Source organism: Lissotriton vulgaris, chromosome 10, assembly GCF_964263255.1.
Source record: "Lissotriton vulgaris chromosome 10, aLisVul1.2, whole genome shotgun sequence".
Taxonomy (NCBI): Eukaryota; Metazoa; Chordata; class Amphibia; order Caudata; family Salamandridae; genus Lissotriton; species Lissotriton vulgaris.
In genome coordinates, this window is record NC_141698.1 from 10,067,242 (window position 1) to 10,087,662 (window position 20,421).

Here is a 20,421-nt window from a genome sequence, read left to right on the forward strand (position 1 = left end):
CCACAGAAGGCTTCAGTCTGGGCCCTCTGCCCATCACAGCAGCACCAATGCAGGGAGGCGTGGAGGCGGTCATTGGACACCCACAGTGGGGCTTCAGACTGTGCCCTCTGACCATCACAGCAGCACCAATGCGGGGAGGCGAAACCCAAAGACACATGGAGGCAGCCTCTGGGCACCCAAAGAAGGCATCAAACTGCCCATCATGGCAGCACCAACGCATGGAGGTGTGACCCACAGACGCGTGGAAGCTGCCTCCGGGCACCCACAGTGGGGCTTCAGGCTGTGCCCTCTGCCCATCACAGCAGCACCAATGCAGGGAGGCGTGACTCACAGAGGCGTGGAGGCGGCCATTGGACGCCCACAGTGGGACTTCAGACTGGGCCCTCTTCCCATCAGAGGTTTGGAGGTGGCTTACGGGCACCCACAGAAGGCTTCAGACTGCCTTCTGACCATCGTGGCAGCACCAACGCAGGGAGGTGTGACCCACAGACGCGTGGAAGCAGCCTCCGGGCACCTACAGTGGGGGCTTCAGACTGTGCCCTCTGCCCATCAGAGGTGTGGAAGCGACCTCTGGGCACCAACAGAAGGCTTCAGACTGTGCCCTCAGGCCTCTGCAGCACTGCACGAGTTCCTGCAGAGTAATGCAGGCCAAGTGGACGCCAACTCTGCACTCAGCCACGGGCACTGCACGAGTTCCCTCTGAGTAATGCAGGCTCAGCAGACGCTCACTTTGCACTCAGCAACAAGCACTGCACAAATTCCCTTGGAGTAATGCAGGCCCAGCGGACGCCCACTCTGCACGCAGCAACGGGCACTGCACGAATTACGGAGTAATGCAGGCCCAGTGGACGCCCACTCTGGACTCAGCAACTAGCATGGACGAGTTCCCTCAGAGTAATGCAGGCCCAGCAGAGTATTGCACGCCCAGCGGACACCCACTCTGCACTCAGCAAAGAGCACTGCACGAGTTCCCTCAGAGTAATGCAGGCTCAGCCGACACCCACTTTGCACTCAGCAACAAGCACTGCATGAATTCCAGAGTAATGCAGGCCCAGAGGACGCCCACTGTGCACTCGAGAACACGCACTGCATGAATTCCCTTGGAGTAATGCAGGCACGGTAGACACACACTGCTTCTGCGCTGGCTGCATTAAACGTATCAAAGGTTAGATTGATTATGGCCCAAGAGCCACAGCAGAACAGTGTTAAGACATGAAAGGGAAGCACAAGTGACGGGGCAAGCCTTGGTGGGCGAGGCAGTTGTCATGCTGGCACCCTGGACAGGACACAACCCGTGGAGGGCAAGGCAGAAGTAATGCAGGCACCGCAGACACAGGGTGAGGCAGAATGATGCAGCCACCATGGAGATGGAGCGACCCCCATGAGCGAGGCAGAAGTGATGCAGGCACCCTGGAGATGGATCGACCCCGATGGGCGAAGCAGTGGTCAAGCAGGGACCCTGTAGATGGGGTGACCCTTGGTGGGTGAGGCAGAAGCGATTCAGGCAACCTGAAGACGGGCCACCCCGGGTGGGCGAGGCAGGAGTGATGCAGGTACCGTGGAGATGAGACGACCCCTGGAGGGCAAGGCATCGCTGGGGAAGCAGAAGCGATGCAGGCACCCTGTGGATGGGGGGACACCCCAAGGGCGATGAAGAAGTATTACAGGAACTCTGGAGACAGGGCAACCCTGGTGGACGTTGCAGAAGTGATGAGGGCACCCTGGAGACGGGCCACCATTGGTGGGCGAGGCAGGAGTGATGCAGGTACCGTGGAGACGAGGCGACCCCTGGAGGGCGAGGCAGGAGTGATGTAGGTACCGTGGAGACGAGGCGACCCCTGGAGGGCGAGGCATCACTGGCGAGGCAGAAGTGATGCAGGCACCCTGGAGATGGGGTGAACCCTGGAGGGCGAGGCAGTGAAGGCCTGGGCATCAGTTCTGAGGGGCCGGCTCTAGACAGCCTCTCGGCCTGGACCATACGAAGAGACTTTTGGACAACACACTGCGCACAACACAAGCCCTTACTGTGTTTTGTACTTTCAGTTCAGATTGCAGCACAGACCATATCCAGGTGTCATGCTGAAAGCAAGCTCTGGTAAATGCATTAGGTTTCACCTATGCGATTAATAATTAAGCTTTTTTTGTAGAAAGTTGTAGCTTGCTGAGTATTTATACAATATAAGTTACATAAAGTCTGCTAAAGTATTATGACTTATTTATGTACAAAAAGGCAATATATTGTGCTGTTACTAGTGGTATAGTGCAGATAATAGCAAAAGTTTGAAAAAATGAAAGAGGGGGAATAATATAATTAATTGATGTAATAGCAATATTTGGGGTTGAGCGGAGTTCTCACAACTTTTGAGCCCAGTGCCACTGCACTTGCTGCACCATTCAAATCATGCACCGAGTGCCTGCAATATTACTGCATTTGTGGCTCCCTGTTTAGTAGTAAAATATAGTAATATTTGGTGTTTAGAGGAGTTATGCCAACTTTTGTCACTGCATCTGCTGCACCATCCAAATCATGACTATTTCCGGTTAGATAAATGCACTGGTGACTGACTCGTTTAGTAGTAACATTTTGCAATAATCTGGGTTTAGTGTGGTTCCCTATAGCTTTTGGCCACAGTGCCACTGCACCATTCAAATCATGACCCTGTTGTCTGCAAGTTACTGCACTGGCGGCTGTTGGTTCAATAGTAAAATGTAGCATAGGTCTTGCATGTTAACTTTATTTTTAGCATGCAATGTTTATTACAACATTTAGAATTTGATCATAATGACCAAAGTTGAAAAAATCAATGTAAGATTACCTACAAAGTGCAAAGAAAGGCACAGAAGCATGAATTGGAAATGCCACAAACGTTCCAAGGCTAAAGCATCTGTGAGAAGCTGTCCCCCGGGGTTGTAGGTTTCGTTAAAAAATTGGAAAGTAGCAAGAGGGCGCAAGAAAGAACACTGCATCAAAAGGATTAAGTAGCAACAAGGAAATCGTTTGGAACCTGCGAGAGGAAGCGACCGAAGTGCCCTTCCCTCGGTGCCCATCGGTTCAATTGTTTTGGTTATGGAGGGAAATGGATGAGAATCATAAGGGATAGTCGTGGTCTGCCACGGTCACAGGCCTCCAATGGCACCGTGCCGCTTCTGGCAGGGTGTGCACCCCCAGTGCCTACTAACCCCGCCGATGCCGCTGACCGATCGGGAACCCCCACCCTGAACTCACGCCACTGATGGCCACTCTACCCTGGGTGGCAGCCGGTCTGAGAAGGGGACGACGTGCTCAAGCCGATCCTTGGGAGCCAAGACTATCGGGATAGGCAAGCTGGCACGACACATCCTGACTGGCAGAGAGGTGGCAACAAAGACCCCGCTGAACCCAACAAGCCTACAAAAGCTCTTTAGAGAAGTTCGACTCGTGAACGGATCACCCCAACATTGGTAAGGAATGGAAGTGTGGGGTCATATATATTCTGGAAGATGAAGTCGGTTTCCTCTCTTACCTCTAGTGTTGGTACATCCAAACAGGACTCTAAGTAGTACTATTGTTGCCTCTGCATGCACGTCCCACTTCCACATAGAGGGTGTGGATTGAATGGGCATAGAGGAAGAGGAGCTTAGCCCGTACCCAGAGTAGTAACCCCTGCAAAAGAAGTCTTACCATTAACTTGCCATGTACACTTAGCACCAGCAGATTCTTTTGGTAGTTGGTTGTCTACGTAATGAAAGTGGGGCTGGCACGGTGTTGTTCACATCACGAGTGCTTGATAAGTTACTCTTTCCCAGCCCTGCTGACCATTTGAGTCCTCCTCCCTTTGGAACCATTTGACCAGCAGAGATCATTATGTGAGAATCTTCTTTCAGGGAAGCTTGGAGGTTTTGTTTAGTTCCAGATCCGAGGCACTTGACCTGAGGAATGTGTTTAGTCTGAGTCTTAGCAAGGTGGCTGTGGCTGAACTTCAGGCACTGTTGCTTCTGGTGGATACTTCTATCTGCATATTCCTCACCTTTTAAATTTCCCTAGGTGCCCGACTAGATCAGTAAACAATTGCTCCTGCATGTCGATACGTGCCATCATTGGGCTCACCAGCAACTTGCGCCCTCTGTTCGCGTATGAGAGTGTGTGTGCACATTTGTGTGTGCTTGCGCATGTCTGTGCGTGTGACAGTGTGTGTGCTTGTACCTGTGAGTACATCCTTGGGTATTTTTGTTCGGGAGCATGTGATTGTATGTGTGTGTGTGTGTGTGTGTGTGCACATTTGTGTGTGCTTGCGCATGTCTGTGCGTGTGACGGTGTGTGTGCTTGTACCTGTGAGTACATCCTTGGGTATTTTTGTTCGGGAGCATGTGATTGTATGTGTGTGTGTGTGTGTGTGTGTGTGTGTGTGTGCTTGCGCATGTCTGTGCGTGTGACGGTGTGTGTGCTTGTACCTGTGAGTACATCCTTGGGTATTTTTGTTCGGGAGCGCGTGTGTGTGTGTGTGTGTGTGTGTGTGTGTGTGTGTGTGTGTGTGTGTGTGTGTGTGTGTGTGTGTGTGTGTGTGTGTGTGTGTGTGTGTGTGAGAGTGTGAGAGTGTGTGAGAGTGTGAGAGTGTGAGAGAGTGTGAGAGTGTGAGAGTGTGAGAGTGTGAGCTCATTTGTATGTGCTTGTGCATGTCTGTGCATGTGACGTGTCTTAAATGGAGCTAAGGTGAATGAGGGGTTGGTAGTGACCACTACCTAATCAACATACTATGACAATCTCTGAGCATACTCCTGATCCCCATCCCGATAGCGGAGTCCGAGCACTATGTCTAACGCCCGGTGGAGCTTCTCTGTTTCACCTACCCAGTTGGACTTTGGGCACAGTTTTTCTCCCCATCTTGCGCATGTCTGTGCGTGTGACGGTGTGTGTGCTTGTACCTGTGAGTACATCCTTGGGTATTTTTGTTCGGGAGCATGTGATTGTATGTGTGTGTGTGTGTGTGTGTTTGCGCATGTCTGTGCGTGTGACGGTGTGTGTGCTTGTACCTGTGAGTACATCCTTGGGTATTTTTGTTCGGGAGCATGTGATTGTATGTGTGTGTGTGTGTGTGTGTGCTTGCGCATGTCTGTGCGTGTGACGGTGTGTGTGCTTGTACCTGTGAGTACATCCTTGGGTATTTTTGTTCGGGAGCGCGTGTGTGTGTGTGTGTGTGTGTGTGTGTGTGTGTGTGTGTGTGTGTGTGTGTGTGTGTGTGTGTGTGTGTGTGTGTGTGTGTGTGTGTGTGTGTGTGTGTGTGTGTGTGTGTGTGTGTGTGTGTGTGTGTGTGTGTGTGTGTGTGTGTGTGTGTGTGTGTGTGTGTGTGTGTGTGTGTGTGTGTGTGTGTGTGTGTGTGTGTGTGTGTGTGAGAGAGAGTGTGTGAGAGTGTGTGAGAGTGTGAGAGTGTGAGAGTGTGTGAGAGTGTGAGAGTGTGTGAGAGTGTGAGAGTGTGAGAGTGTGAGAGTGTGAGCTCATTTGTATGTGCTTGTGCATGTCTGTGCATGTGACGTGTCTTAAATGGAGCTAAGGTGAATGAGGGGTTGGTAGTGACCACTACCTAATCAACATACTATGACAATCTCTGAGCATACTCCTGATCCCCATCCCGATAGCGGAGTCCGAGCACTATGTCTAACGCCCGGTGGAGCTTCTCTGTTTCACCTACCCAGTTGGACTTTGGGCACAGTTTTTCTCCCCATCTCCCTGCCTTGCCGCCCCCCCCCCACCCCACCCCCATTGTATTTCTGTGACTCTGCTTTTTCCTTGTCTCCTATCTATCTGTTCCTATTCAGCATTCTTTCGCTCTTTGTCTACTTCCTTGCTCCTATTCCCTTTCACCTGAATCTTTCCCCATGCCCGCTTCACCCCCCTGTCCTTTTGTGCCCTTTGACCAAGCACTCCTTCTCCCCTTTTTGGGGAAAGATCCAAGATATATACGCTGGAGTCGAAGCATACCCGCTGAGTGAGTCCACAGCGCCAAGGGAGCCACTCACAATTGAGGTATGGTATGGCACCCCTTGCCAAAGCACTCACTCTCCCCATTTTGGGGAAGGATCCAGTAAAGTAGGCCTTGGAGTCTCAGAGACCCCTTTGAGAGAGTCTACTGCGCTTAGGGAGCCTCTCGCAACAGAGATGGGGAAATGATACCACTCCCCCTGGGATCACAGCTTCTGGACTTTGGGCGCAGCTTTGACTCGCCTGCCGGTTTGTGTCCCAGTCACCCTTCCCCTCCTCTTACCATGCCGTCTCTCTAACCCTCCTCTCTGCCGCCTCCACTCTCGGTCTACTACCCCTGCTCTTACCCCCCCAATCCCCGGAATATCTCCCCCTGCCAGCTTTTTCCCCCTACCTATATGTTCCTTTTTGTTTGTCTCAACCTTACTTGTAACCAAAATTGCCATGCTCTGATAACTGTGTATCCTTTGTAAAGCTGTAACCTGCAATTTATTGTCTGATACCCTTGTAAAGCGCTCCGATACCTCCGGGTCTAGCCAGCGCTATATAAAACCTTTTTAATAAATAAATAAATAAATGTCCACTATTCTAGTGGGCACCTTGCACCGCTAGGCTGGGGTCCTGGTTAGCAGGGCCCCAGCCAGACTAAAGTCGATAAATCAGTGAAACACAGCAAAAAGTGGGGGTAACCATAGTAAGCAGATCCTACTCTCCTACAGCATCTGCTTTACACAACTAAGCAATAAAAAAGCAAGCATTCCAGCATCCTGTTAGAAGGGGTCTACCTTTTCAGTGGGAAGAGATCTTATCTGGACAGTGAATGATGCTCAAACAGTGTGAACAGCTTTAGTAGAAGTATCCTAAATGCGTGCAACCAAGGGAGGTTAAGAAAAAATAAAGCTTCCACACACAAGTGAATGAACACAGTAATTCCACAATAGGAACCGATAGGAGCCCCCTTTTAAGATATATTAAATACAAGAGATTTCACAAGCAAAGCCAAAGCACTGTGCTGGTGAAACATAAAAAACACAAACCCACTGTCTACCCGGCGACCACGCGGACACAGAGGTCTCAACCAAACGCCAGCCTGCCCTAAACCAAACCGTTAAACACTGCACGGGGGAAGCTGGCCAGAGCCTCAAGCTTTCCAAACGCAGCGTGGGACAGAGAGCAGCGTGGGACAGAGAGCAGCGTGGGACAGAGAGCAGCGTGGGACAGAGAGCAGCGTGGGACAGAGAGCAGCGTGGGACAGAGAGCAGCGTGGGACAGAGAACAGCGTGGGACAGAGAGCAGCGTGGGACAGAGAGCAGCGTGCGACAGCAAATTTGGACAGAGAGCAACGTGAAACAATGTGGGACACAGCAAATTTGGACGTGGAACAACGTGGGACAGAGAGCAGCGTGGGACAGAGAGCAGCGTGGGACAACGTGGGACAGAGAGCAGCGTGGGACAACGTGGGACAGAGAGCAGAGTGGGACAACGTGGGACAGAGAGCAGAGTGGGACAACGTGGGACAGAGAGCAGAGTGGGACAACGTGGGACAGAGAGCAGCGTGGGACAACGTGGGACAGAGAGCAGCGTGGGACAACGTGGGACAGAGAGCAGCGTGGGACAACGTGGGACAGAGCAGCGTGGGACAACGTGGGACAGAGCAGCGTGGGACAACGTGGGACAGAGCAGCGTGGGACAACGTGGGACAGAGCAGCGTGGGACAACGTGGGACAGAGCAGCGTGGGACAACGTGGGACAGAGCAGCGTGGGACAGAGCAGCGGGGACAACGTGGGACAGAGCAGCGTGGGACAACGTGGGACAGAGCAGCGTGGGACAACGTGGGACAGAGAGCAGCGTGGGACAACGTGGGACAGAGAGCAGCGTGGGACAACGTGGGACAGAGAGCAGCGTGGGACAACGTGGGACAGAGAGCAGCGTGGGACAACGTGGGACAGAGAGCAGCGTGGGACAACGTGGGACAGAGAGCAGCGTGGGACAACGTGGGACAGAGAGCAGCGTGGGACAACGTGGGACAGCAGCGTGGGACAACGTGGGACACAGAGCAAATTTGGACAGAGAGCAGCGTGGGACAGAGAGCAGCGTGGGACAGAGAGCAGCGTGGGACAGAGAGCAGCGTGGGACAGAGAGCAGCGTGGGACAGAGAGCAGCGTGGGACAGAGGGCAGCGTGGGACAGAGGGCAGCGTGGGACAGAGGGCAGCGTGGGGCAGAGGGCAGCGTGGGGCAGAGGGCAGCGTGGGGCAGAGGGCAGCGTGGGGCAGAGGGCAGCGTGGGGCAGAGGGCAGCGTGGGGCAGAGGGCAGCGTGGGGCAGAGGGCAGCGTGGGGCAGAGGGCAGCGTGGGGCAGAGGGCAGCGTGGGGCAGAGGGCAGCGTGGGGCAGAGGGCAGCGTGGGGCAGAGGGCAGCGTGGGGCAGAGGGCAGCGTGGGGCAGAGGGCAGCGTGGGGCAGAGGGCAGCGTGGGGCAGAGGGCAGCGTGGGGCAGAGAGCAGCGTGGGGCAGAGAGCAGCGTGGGGCAGAGAGCAGCGTGGGGCAGAGAGCAGCGTGGGGCAGAGAGCAACGTGGGACAGGGAGCAGCGTGGGACAGAGAGCAGCGTGGGACAGAGAGCAGCGTGGGACAGAGAGCAGCGTGGGACAGAGAGCAGCGTGGGACAGAGAGCAGCGTGGGACAGAGAGCAGCGTGGGACAGAGAGCAGCGTGGGACAGAGAGCAGCGTGGGACAGAGAGCAGCGTGGGACAGAGAGCAGCGTGGGACAGAGAGCAGCGTGGGACAGAGAGCAGCGTGGGACAGAGAGCAGCGTGGGACAGAGAGCAGCGTGGGACAGAGAGCAGCGTGGGACAGAGAGCAGCGTGGGACAGAGAGCAGCGTGGGACAGAGAGCAGCGTGGGACAGAGAGCAGTGTGGGACAGAGAGCAGCGTGGGACAACGTGGGACAGGGAGCAGCGTGGGACAGAGAGCAGCGTGGGACAGAGGGCAGCGTGGGACAGAGGGCAGCGTGGGACAGAGGGCAGCGTGGGGCAGAGGGCAGCGTGGGGCAGAGGGCAGCGTGGGGCAGAGGGCAGCGTGGGGCAGAGGGCAGCGTGGGGCAGAGGGCAGCGTGGGGCAGAGGGCAGCGTGGGGCAGAGGGCAGCGTGGGGCAGAGGGCAGCGTGGGGCAGAGGGCAGCGTGGGGCAGAGGGCAGCGTGGGGCAGAGGGCAGCGTGGGGCAGAGGGCAGCGTGGGGCAGAGGGCAGCGTGGGGCAGAGGGCAGCGTGGGGCAGAGGGCAGCGTGGGGCAGAGGGCAGCGTGGGGCAGAGGGCAGCGTGGGGCAGAGGGCAGCGTGGGGCAGAGGGCAGCGTGGGGCAGAGGGCAGCGTGGGGCAGAGGGCAGCGTGGGGCAGAGGGCAGCGTGGGGCAGAGGGCAGCGTGGGGCAGAGGGCAGCGTGGGGCAGAGGGCAGCGTGGGGCAGAGGGCAGCGTGGGGCAGAGGGCAGCGTGGGGCAGAGGGCAGCGTGGGGCAGAGAGCAGCGTGGGGCAGAGAGCAGCGTGGGGCAGAGAGCAGCGTGGGGCAGAGAGCAGCGTGGGGCAGAGAGCAGCGTGGGGCAGAGAGCAGCGTGGGGCAGAGAGCAGCGTGGGGCAGAGAGCAGCGTGGGGCAGAGAGCAGCGTGGGGCAGAGAGCAGCGTGGGGCAGAGAGCAGCGTGGGACAACGTGGGACAGGGAGCAGCGTGGGACAGAGAGCAGCGTGGGACAGAGAGCAGCGTGGGACAGAGAGCAGCGTGGGACAGAGAGCAGCGTGGGGCAGAGAGCAGCGTGGGGCAGAGAGCAGCGTGGGGCAGAGAGCAGCGTGGGGCAGAGAGCAGCGTGGGGCAGAGAGCAGCGTGGGACAACGTGGGACAGGGAGCAGCGTGGGACAGAGAGCAGCGTGGGACAGAGAGCAGCGTGGGACAGAGCAGCGTGGGACAGAGAGCAGCGTGGGACAGAGAGCAGCGTGGGACAGAGAGCAGCGTGGGACAGAGGGCAGCGTGGGACAGAGGGCAGCGTGGGACAGAGAGCAGCGTGGGACAGAGGGCAGCGTGGGGCAGAGGGCAGCGTGGGGCAGAGAGCAGCGTGGGACAACGTGGGACAGGGAGCAGCGTGGGACAACGTGGGACAGGGAGCAGCGTGGGACAGAGAGCAGCGTGGGACAGAGAGCAGCGTGGGACAGAGAGCAGCGTGGGACAGAGAGCAGCGTGGGACAGAGAGCAGCGTGGGACAGAGAGCAGCGTGGGACAACGTGGGACAGGGAGCAGCGTGGGACAGAGAGCAGCGTGGGACAACGTGGGACAGGGAGCAGCGTGGGACAGGGAGCAGCTTGGGACAGAGCAGCGTGGGACAACGTGGGACAGGGAGCAGCGTGGGACAATGTGGGACAGGGAGCAGCGTGGGACAGGGAGCAGCGTGGGACAGGGAGCAACGGGCTCGTAAAGTAGCAATATGCATCTTTCCAACGCCGAGACAAACTCATTCCCTTGGCCCCCATCTCACCACCAGGGGCTCCGAGGGGTGTCTGAAGGCGCAGGGCGAGGGCGCAGGACAGACCCCGCACCTCACAGGACGCACAGACAGCCGTCACCTCTCCGAGGGGGTCACCTGTGCTCCACCAGAGCCTGCCCGTGCCCTCGCCGGCTCCACAGCAAGGAATGCCCTCTGCGCCGGGCCCGGCGGTCTCCTGCGCACACGTAGCGCTCGCCCCTCCCAGGGGCTGGCACCGGGGCACTGGGTGACAGAGAGGATCTCCGGGAGGTTTCTCACCCAGTCCCCTCCCCGGGCCCGAGGCGGCACGGCCCCTTTCTTGGCCCCCCGCCAGCGGCCCCAGGGCAGCATCGCATCCACGACGAGTCCGACCGGCTCCAGCCATTCTCAGGAGGCTGCAGGCGCCCGAGCGAGACGCCGGGGCGACGAGGGAATGCCACGCACCCCCGGGGCGACAGGTCTGCCCCACCTGTGCCAAGACACCCAGTGCCAGGGACCCCCCCCCCCGGAGTGGCAGGTCTGCCCCACCTGTGCCAAGACACTCAGTGCCAGGCCGAGAAGTGTAATGCCACGTATCCCCCCAACTCCCCCTGGAGTGGCAGGTCTGCCCCGCCTGAGCCAAGACACCCAGTGCCAGGCCGAGAAGTGTAATGCCACGCACCCACCCACCTCCCCCTGGAGTGGCAGGTCTGCCCCACCTGTGCCAAGACACCCAGTGCCAGGCACCCCGGGGCGGCAGGTCTGCCCCACCTGTGCCAAAACACCCAGTGCCACAAAACACCCAGTGCCACGCACCCCCTCCTCCCGGAGTTGCAGGTGTGCCCCACCTGTGCCAAGACACTCAGTGCCAGGCCGAGAAGTGTAATGCCACGCACCACCCAAATCCCCGTGGAGTGGCAGGTCTGCCCCGCCTGAGCCAAGACACCCAGTGCCAGGCCGAGAAGTGTAATGCCACGCACCCCCACCCCCCCTGGAGTGGCAGGTCTGCCCCACCTGTGCCAAGACACCCAGTGACAGGCCGAGAAGTTTAATGCCATGCGACCCCCCCCCCCCCCGGAGTGGCAGGTCTGCCCCACCTGTGCCAAGATACCCAGTTCCACGTCGAGAAGTGTAATGCCACGCACCCCTCCACCACCCCCTGGAGTGGCAGGTCTGCCCCACATCTGCCGAGACACCCAGTGCCAAGCCGATAAGTGTAATGCCATGCACCCCCTCCACCCCCCAGAGTGGCAGGTCTGCTCTACCTATGCCAAGAAACAGTGCCACGCCGAGAAGTTTAATGCCATGCACCCCCGGGTGGCAGGTCTGCTCTACCTATGCCAAAACACCCAGTGACACAGCGAGAAGTTTAAAGCCATATACTCATCTGGGGTGGCAGGTCCACACTACCTGTGCCAAGACACCCATGCACCCCCCCCACCCCCTGAGGTGGCAGGTCCGCTCTACCTGTGCTAAGACGACCCAGTGGCATGCCAAGAAGTTTAATGCCATGCACCCCCTTCGGGATAGCAGATCCGCTTTACCTGTGCCAAGACACCCAGTGCCAAGCAGAGAAATGTTCTACCATGCACCCCCATGTGGCAGGTCTGCTCAATCTGTGCCAAGGCACCAAGTGCCAGACAGAGTAGTTTAATGCCATGCCCACCCCAGGGTGGGAAGTCTATTCTACCTGTGCCCTTACCCACAGCCATTTCTGTGCCAAGACACCGGCCGCTAGGCCGAGAAGTTTAATGCCATGCAACACCCTAGGATGGCGTGTCCGCTCTGTGCCAAGACACCGAGAAGTTTATTAACATGCACCTCCTCGGGGTGGCAGGTCCGCTCTACCTGTGCCATGACACCTGACCCAGTGCCAGGCTGAGATCTTTAATGCCTAGTATACTCTAGGGTGGAAGGTCTATTCTACCTGTGCTCTCACCTGCTCCCACTTCTGTGCCAAAATACCTGCAGCAGGCAGACAAGTTTAATGCCATACATTCACCAAGGGCGGCAGGTACGAGCTATGTGTGCCAAGGAACCCAGCGCCCGGCCGATTAGTTTAATGTTATGCAGTCACCCAGGGTGGCAAGTCTGCTCTACCAGTGCCAAGACACCCACTGCCAGGCCGAGAAGCTTAATGTCATGCACTCCGCCGAGTTGGCAGGTCCACCCTATCTGTGCCAAGACACCCAAGTGCCACGCCTAGAAGTAAAATACCATGCAACCCACACCCCCCAGGGTAGCAGGTCCACTCTACTTATGCTAGGCACCCCCAGTATCTGAAAGAAACAGGTTAGTATTAGATTCCTTATCTTAGAATATCCCCAGGCGTCAGACTGGATCCTGAAACTTTGGCGTAGCAGTACCCCTGCGCGTCGGTAGGCATAGTCTGCGGCTCTGCGTCCGTCGCCGGAGCCGGGATGACGTCGCCGGAGTACTTAGACGACGCCCTCGCGCACGGACGTCAGTTCTTTTTTCCGCGCCAGCAAGAGCAGATCCGGAAAAAGTGGTAGTCGTTCCCGTTCCCCCTCCCCCTCCCCCTCCCAGTCAATTTTGACTAAACTTTTTTGATAATTTTTTATCCTTTTCGAAGTCAAACGACTCAGACGGTGCTGGTAGGGATGCCCAGGTTTAATCCCTGCGACCGACTGATGTCGGTTACCGACCCCCACCGCCGGTGTCTTCATTGCCTGGGCCTCGACCACGATGACAAGGCCTGCTCTGACTGTCGAACCTAGACATCTAAAGCTAGGCGGGAGCGGTCCCGCAAGAGACTCGAGCTCCGGCAGCCGGCCCGCGCCGCTCGAGGTCCCGGTCAGCGAGGAGGTCGAGGGACCGGTCGCGGGGTCAGAGCCACCATAGCTCCGGGAGTCGTCCTCGGTCTTCGGGTTCGAAGTCCTCAGGTAAGCACAAGAAGTCGAAGAGACGTCATCGCTCTTCCGACTCGCGTGACGCGGCCGGGAGTTCGGGTGACGCCGCTGGAGCCACGGGTGTCGCGGCCTGCTTCATACTCGTCGGTCCCTGGGCAGAATGCGACGCCGGAGGATATCGAGGCCTTCCTCACAGCCAGGAGGTCCCTCACTCCTCCGTCAGGCTCCGCAGCGCCTTCGGGCCCAGCGGCCCTGACTGGGGGTCCCAGCGGGTCAGGTGCTTTGGTCCCGACACCGCCGGGGACATCGGTCCCGACACCACCGGTGACTTCGGTCCCAGCGCCGCAGGCCCCCGCAGGATCCGGGTCTTCGCCAGTCGACCTCGCAGGCGCCGGCCCCCAGGGTGTCGCCACCGGCGCCGCTTCCGGGTGGCGCCGTCCCCGATCCCTCCCTCGATTCGGGTCCAGCGCCGCTCGGCACCGCTCTCGACGCCAATGGGAGATTTCTACTTCTATGAGCCGGCCTCATCCTTTGGCCCGAGTATCAGGAGATGGGTGGCGAGGGGGATTGGGAGGGGTCTAAGGAACCTCTGGCACGGGAGTGCCAGTCTGATCAGGACTGGTCAGGTGAGCTAGGGGAGGCCAGTGGTCTGGACACCTCGCCGGACACTGGTTTTGTCTGCCCTCCTACCGTGGCTATGGAGGAGGGGGATGCCTATAGTGTGGTACTGATGCGGGCGGCCAAGGCCTTGTGCCTCGAGCTCCCCGTCGCGGCCGTGAGGACTAACCTCCTCACTGAGGTCCTTAAACCGCAGGCAAGCTCGGACCAGCCTCTGCTGCCTTTTAATGAGGCCTTGTCTGACGTTCTTCTGGGCACTTGGTCCAAGCCCGCTACAAGTCAGCCTGTAGATAGGAACGTGGCCAGACGCCACCGCCCGGCTCCGGGCGACCCTTGCATCCTGTTCACCCATCCCACCCCTGAGAGCCTGGTCGTCCAGGCCTCTAACTCAAATCCGCATTCCTGACGGCTCCCCCCGATCGGGAATCCAAGAGGTACGAGCTATACGGAAAAAAAGTATTCTCCTCCCTGAGTTTAGGGCTGCGGTCAGTCAACACTGCGTGCCTCTTGGAGCGTTATACCCACTCTCTGTGGGACACGGTTGTGGACGTGCTGCCACAATGTCCGGCGGAGGTCCAGACTAAACTCACCCAAGCCCTTGCAGAGGGTCGAGATGCAGCATGGTGCTCCATTTGGTGTGGACTAGATACAACGGACTCACTGGGCAGAGCGATGGCAACGACGGTGGCGATTAGTCGCCACGCGTGGTTGAGGTCCGCCAACTTTTCGGCTGATGTCCAGAACACCCTTATGGACATGCCGTTTGATGGCAGTCGCCTCTTTGGCGACAAGGCAGACCATGCGCTTGAGCGCTTTAAGGACTCCAGGGCTACGGCCAAGTCCTTGGGCATCTCGGCCCGCGCCAGCAAATGGATGCTTTTCGCTCCTTTATTGGCCAAGGAAGGGGCGCCCCCACACGTCCTGCCAGCCACAGGCCGCAGACTACCGTCCAGCGCGGTGGCGGACGTGGAAACCGCCGTGGCGGTGGTCGGGGACAGCGGCGAGGCCAGTCCACACCCGCCCCTGCAGCATCCGCCTCCAAACCTTCCTAGTCCGAGCTTTCAGGCCCATGTGACGCCAGTGGGGGGCAGGGTTCGCCATCACCACCTCCACTGGCGCACTGTCACATCGGACAGGTGGGTGCTGCAAATCGTCCAAAGGGGTTACTCCCTCCCCTTCGAGGCATCCCCTCCAGCCATGCCACCACAGTACCACCGCGTGTCGGGGGATCACTTGACACTTCTACGAGAGGAAGTTACGGCCCTCTTGGCCAAGGGGGCCATCGAGCGCGTTCCTGGGCCAGAAGTAGGGTGTGGTTGTTACTCCCACTACTTTCTGGTACACAAGAAGGGCACAGGGGGCCTACGCCCTATCTTGGACCTGCGGAACGTCAACGGCTTCCTCCGGAAGGAGAGGTTCAAGATGCTGACTATTGCTCAGGTCCTATCTGCCCTGAACCCAGGAGACTGGATGGTAGCGTTGGACTTGCAGTACCCTTATTTTCATATCCCCGTCCTGTCGGCCCACCGGCGTCACCTGCGGTTCACGGTAGGCCACGAGCACTTTCAGTTTACCCGGCTCCCCTTTGGCCTTACCAGTGCCCCACAGGTGTTCACCAAAGTGATGTCGGTGGTCGCAGCTCATCTGCGCAGGTTAGGGGTTTCAGTCTTCCCCTACCTCGACGACTGGTTGTTGAAGACGGGCTCGCCCCAGACAGTCAGCCATCTCCAGACTACGGCCGACCTCCTGCACATGCAGGCGTTCTCCATCAATGTGCCGAAGTCACACCTGTGTCCCTCTCAGAAGCTCCTCTTCATCGGAGCGGTTCTGGACTCGGCACAGTTTCGGGTTTATCCTCCAGAGCAGCGGGTTCGGGATATTCAGGCTCTCATTCCGATCGTTCAGCAGTTATCCCGAGTCTCAGTCAGGTTGACGCTGCGGCTTCTGGGGCGGATGGCCTCCTGCATCCTTCTGGTGCATTACACCAGGTGGCGGATGCGGGCTCTGCAGTGGGACCTGAAGTTTCAGTGGGCCCAGCATCAGGGCAACCTGTCCGACCTTGTCTTCATCTCGGAGGACACTGCAAGACAGTTGCAGTGGTGGCTCATGGACCGCGATTGGGTCAGCGGCAGATCCCTCTCCCTACCCCAACCGGAGCACGTAGTTGTGACGGAAGCATCCCTCCAGGGCTGGGGAGGCCACATGGGAGAGAAGGAGATCAGAGGCCTCTGGTCTCCGGCGGAGTCCCGGCTCCACATCAACCTTCTGGAGCTGCGGGCGATCCGGCTTGCACTGAAGGCATTCCTCCCCTCTGTCTGGGGGAGTGTAGTGCAGGTGTTCACAGACAACACCGCCATGTGGTACTGCAACAAACAGGGCTTGGTGGGGTCGTGGACCCTATGCCAGGAGGCTCTGCGCCTCTGGCAGTGGCTGGAACATCAGGGCGTGACCCTGGTGGTTCAACACCTGGCAGGTTCTCTGAACGCCAGGGCGGAGGAACTCAGCCGTCGGTGCATGATGGATCACGAATGGTGTCTGAACTCGGACGTGGCGCAAGGCCTCTTTCAGCAGTGGGGAGAGCCTTGGTTAGATCTATTCGCCACAGTAGAGAACGCGCAATGTCATCAGTTCTGCGCGTTGGAATTTCCAAGGCAGCACTCGCTCTGAGACGCTTTTCGTCACGAGTGGAGCTCCGGTCTGTTGTACGCCTTTCCGCCTATACCACTTCTGCCCAGAGTGCTGAAGAAGATCAGGCGCAACCGGGCTTAAGTTATCCTTGAGGCTCCGGACTGGGCAGGAAGATACTGGTATCTCGAGCTACTCAGTATGTCTGTCGATCCCCCAATTCGTCTGCCTCTTCAGGAGGACCTTCTGTCGCAGCAGTAGGGGACGGTCCTCCACCCGAACCTGTCCAGTCTCCACCTCCATGCTTGGAGATTGAGCGGCGACAGTTGAGGCCATTTGACTTGCCTCCTGAAGTTTGTGGTGTGATTCTGGCAGCCAGGCGTCCCTCCACAAAGTTGGTATATGCCTGCAGGTGGAACAAGTTTGTGGCATGGTGCACAGCAAAGGTTGTGGATCCCCTTTCTGCCCCTCTTTCTGAGGTTCTCCTCTTCCTTCTTTCTCTTGCCCAGCAGGGCTCTGCTCTGGGCACTATCATGGGCTACCTTTCTGCCCTTTCCGCCTTCTTAAGGCTACCTGATCAGCCTTCTTTGTTGAAGTCCCCGGTTGTCAACAGATTCTTAAAGGGCATCACTCATATGTTTCCCCCTGTTCCTTTCGTGATGCCTCAGTGGGACTTGAACCTTGTACTTACTTTTCTGATGAGCGCTCCCTTCAAGCCACTTCATAACTGTCCTCTTCGTCTTCTTACCCTTAAGACTGCCTTCCTGGTTGCCATCACCTCTGCCAGGAGAGTGAGTGAGCTCCAGGCTCTTTCATCCAAGCCTCCCTTCCTTTCTGTCCATCCGGACAAGGTTGTGTTGCGGACAAGACCCTCTTTCCAGCCCAAAGTAGTCAAGGCCTTCCACATCGGGCAGTCCATCACCTTGCCCACCTTCTTTCCGCCTCCGCATCTCTCTAAAGAGGAAGAGTGGCTCCACCGTCTGGACCCAAAACGTGCGCTCTCATTCTATTTGGATCGCACACGCCAGTTCCGGGTGGATGACCAACTCTTTGTTGGTTATGTGGGCGCTAAGAAAGGTCGGGCGGTGCACAAGCGGACCATCTCTCTGTGGGACGTGTTGTGCATCAAGGTATGCTACTCTTTGGCCAAAAAGGAGCCTCCTGTTGGGCTGAGAGCCCATTCCACTCGGGCCACGGCGGCTACTGCTGCCCTGGGCCGGGGAGTCCCCTTGCAGGACATCTGTCAGGCAGCTACGTGGGCCTCGCTGCACAAGTTCGCAAGACACTACTGCCTGGACAGCAAAAACCGGAGGGATGGCTTCTTTGGCCGTTCCGTCCTCCAGGACTTTCTGGTGTGATTATTGGTTTGCAGACCCACCACTGGGGTATCTATTCTAAGGTAAGGAAACTAACCTGTTTCTTTCAGATGCACAAGTTACTTACATTCGGTAACGATGTATCTGTAAGAAACAGTAGTTAGTATTAGATTCCTTACCGACCCACCCATCCTCCCCGTTCTGCGAACCGATATCTAGGGTTAAGGTCATCCCCTTTCAGGGCCCCAGTTTCATGGCACCAGTGTTGGTTTTTATCATAGCTCTGCGTTTCTGGCGTGGAAAAGCTGTGTATAAGAACTGACGTCAGCGCGCAAGGGCGGCCTCTAAGTACTCCGGCGATGTCATCCCAGCACTAACGATGCCGGCGACGGACACGGAGCCGCAGACGACGCCTACCGGCGCGCAGGGGTACTGCTACGCAAAAGTTTCCGGATCCAGTCTGACGTCTGGGGATATTATAAGGTAAGGAATCTAATATTAACTACTGTTTCTTACAGATATATCGTTACCAAAGGCAAGTAACTTGTGCGCCAGGCCAAGAACTTTAATGTCAAGCACTCCCTGGGGTTGCAGGTCCACTTTATCTGTGCCAAGACACACGACGTCAGGCAGAGAAGTTTAATGCCATGCAGTCATCCAGGGTGGCAAGTCCACTTTACTGTGCCAAGACAACCAGCAACAGGCAGAGAAGTTTAATGCCATGCACTCCCCAGGGTGAAAGGTTATTCTACTAGTGCCCTCACCTGCCCCAACTCCTGTGCCACGACACACGCCATCAAGCTGAGATGTTTGATGTCATGCACGTCTCCAAGGTGCAAGGTCCACTCTACCTGTACCAAGTGCCACGCCGAGAAGTTTAATGTCATCCACTTACCCGAGGTTGCAGGTCCGCTCTGCCAAGCCAAGATCTTTGATGCCAAGTACTCACCCGGCTGGCAGGTCCGCTCTGCCAAGCCAAGATCTTTAATGCCATGAAGTCACCCGGGGTGGCAGGTTCGGTCTATCTTTGCCAAGACACCCAGTGCCAGGCAGAAAATGTAACAACATGCACCCTCAGGGTGGCAGATCCAGTCAAGACACATACCGCCAGGCCGAGAAGTTTAAGGTTATGTACTCAACCAGTGCAACAGGTCCGCTTTACTTGTGCCAAGACACCCAGTGCCAAGCAGAGAAGTTTAATATCATGCACTCACACTAGGTGGCAGGTCCGCTCTACCTGTGACAAGACGCACAGTGCATGGTCTAGAAGTTTAATGCCATGCAACCCCCGGGGTAGCAGCTCCGCGCTACCTGTGCCAAAACATCCACCAACAGGACAAGATCATTAATGATATGCATGTACCCAGGGTGGCATGTCCACTCTACCTGTGCCCTCACCTGCCAACAGGCCGAAAACTTTAATGCCATGCACTTACATTGGATGGGAAGTTCACTCTACATGTACCCGCTCCAGTGAAATGACACCAGCCGCCACCCTGAGATATTTAATGCCATACAGTTTCATAGGATGCCAGATACACCCTACATGTATCCTCACTTGCACCAGTTCCAGAGCCAACACACACATCGCCAGGCCGATATGCTTAATGATCTCCACTTCTTCACGGTGCAGGATCAAATACGCCTGTGCCCTCACCTGTATCCACCCCTGTGCCAAGACACCTATGGCAGGCCGTGATGTTTAATGATATGCACTTCCTCGGGGTTCAGAGTCAAATACACCTGTGCAAGACACCCACTGACAAGCAGAGTGCTGTTTGAGGGTATGATGCCAGGCACTTCCAGAGGATGCCAGGTCCACTCTACCCTTATCTTCACCTGCACTCACACCTGGTGCCAAAACAACCACAGCCAGAATGAGCAGAGCTCCTTTGGGGTTTAATACCATGCACTTCCCCAGTGTGCAGAGACAGATACACCTGCCCCGGGTCTGTACCCCTTCTTGACTGAGACAGCCATGTCCTGCACAGAAGAGCTGTTTGATGGTTTCATGCCATGCACTTGCCCAGCATTATAGGACCACTCCATCAGCGCCCGCACCCTGCACTGAGACACTCTGTGCCTGTCAAGCCTACTCCGTTGGATGGTTTACTGCAATGGAACTTTCCAAACACTCCACCTGTACCCTCGACTCACAGTGGTTCACTTCAAAATACAGTGGTTCCTAGCAAAGCGTTAGCCTCAGGTACTAGAAGTGGTGTCAGAAGGCCCCAAAAAACGATGCTGCACTGGCGAAAACAAAAAAGGTATTCTTTTATTGCTGAAGAGTCACGCAAAAGATATATTTGTGCACAATTTGTTTTTCTGCCATGTAAAGGTATGACTTGTATTTAAAGATGTAAAAATGAGAGCAGAGGTGTGGACTTCCTATCGCCAGAATCCCAGGACATAGTTTGGTGTCAAGGACAAGTTTTCATGTATATTTGGTACTTGGGACTAGTAGGCTCAACCCCCTGAAGCACAAAAACTTTGGCTGGCAGTTTACAGTATCACCTATATTAGAGAAGGGCATTAGCGACAGTTACGGTAATACTT

At 56.8% G+C, this 20,421-nt stretch overlaps 1 protein-coding gene across 3 annotated transcripts in view; it reads right to left on the minus strand.

Moving 5' to 3' along the window:
• Positions 1-20,421, minus strand: part of WNK3 (WNK lysine deficient protein kinase 3) — a 794,746-nt gene that overhangs the window by 747,292 nt on the left and 27,033 nt on the right. Inside the window, exon 1 of one of the 3 annotated variants that reach the window (XM_086940175.1) lies at positions 10,470-10,585. The exons of the other annotated variants lie outside the window; for them this stretch is intronic. The gene's annotated coding sequence lies outside the window, so the exon portion shown is untranslated. Of the gene's footprint in view, positions 1-10,469; positions 10,586-20,421 lie in introns of those variants that run through there. 3 annotated transcript variants of the gene reach the window in all.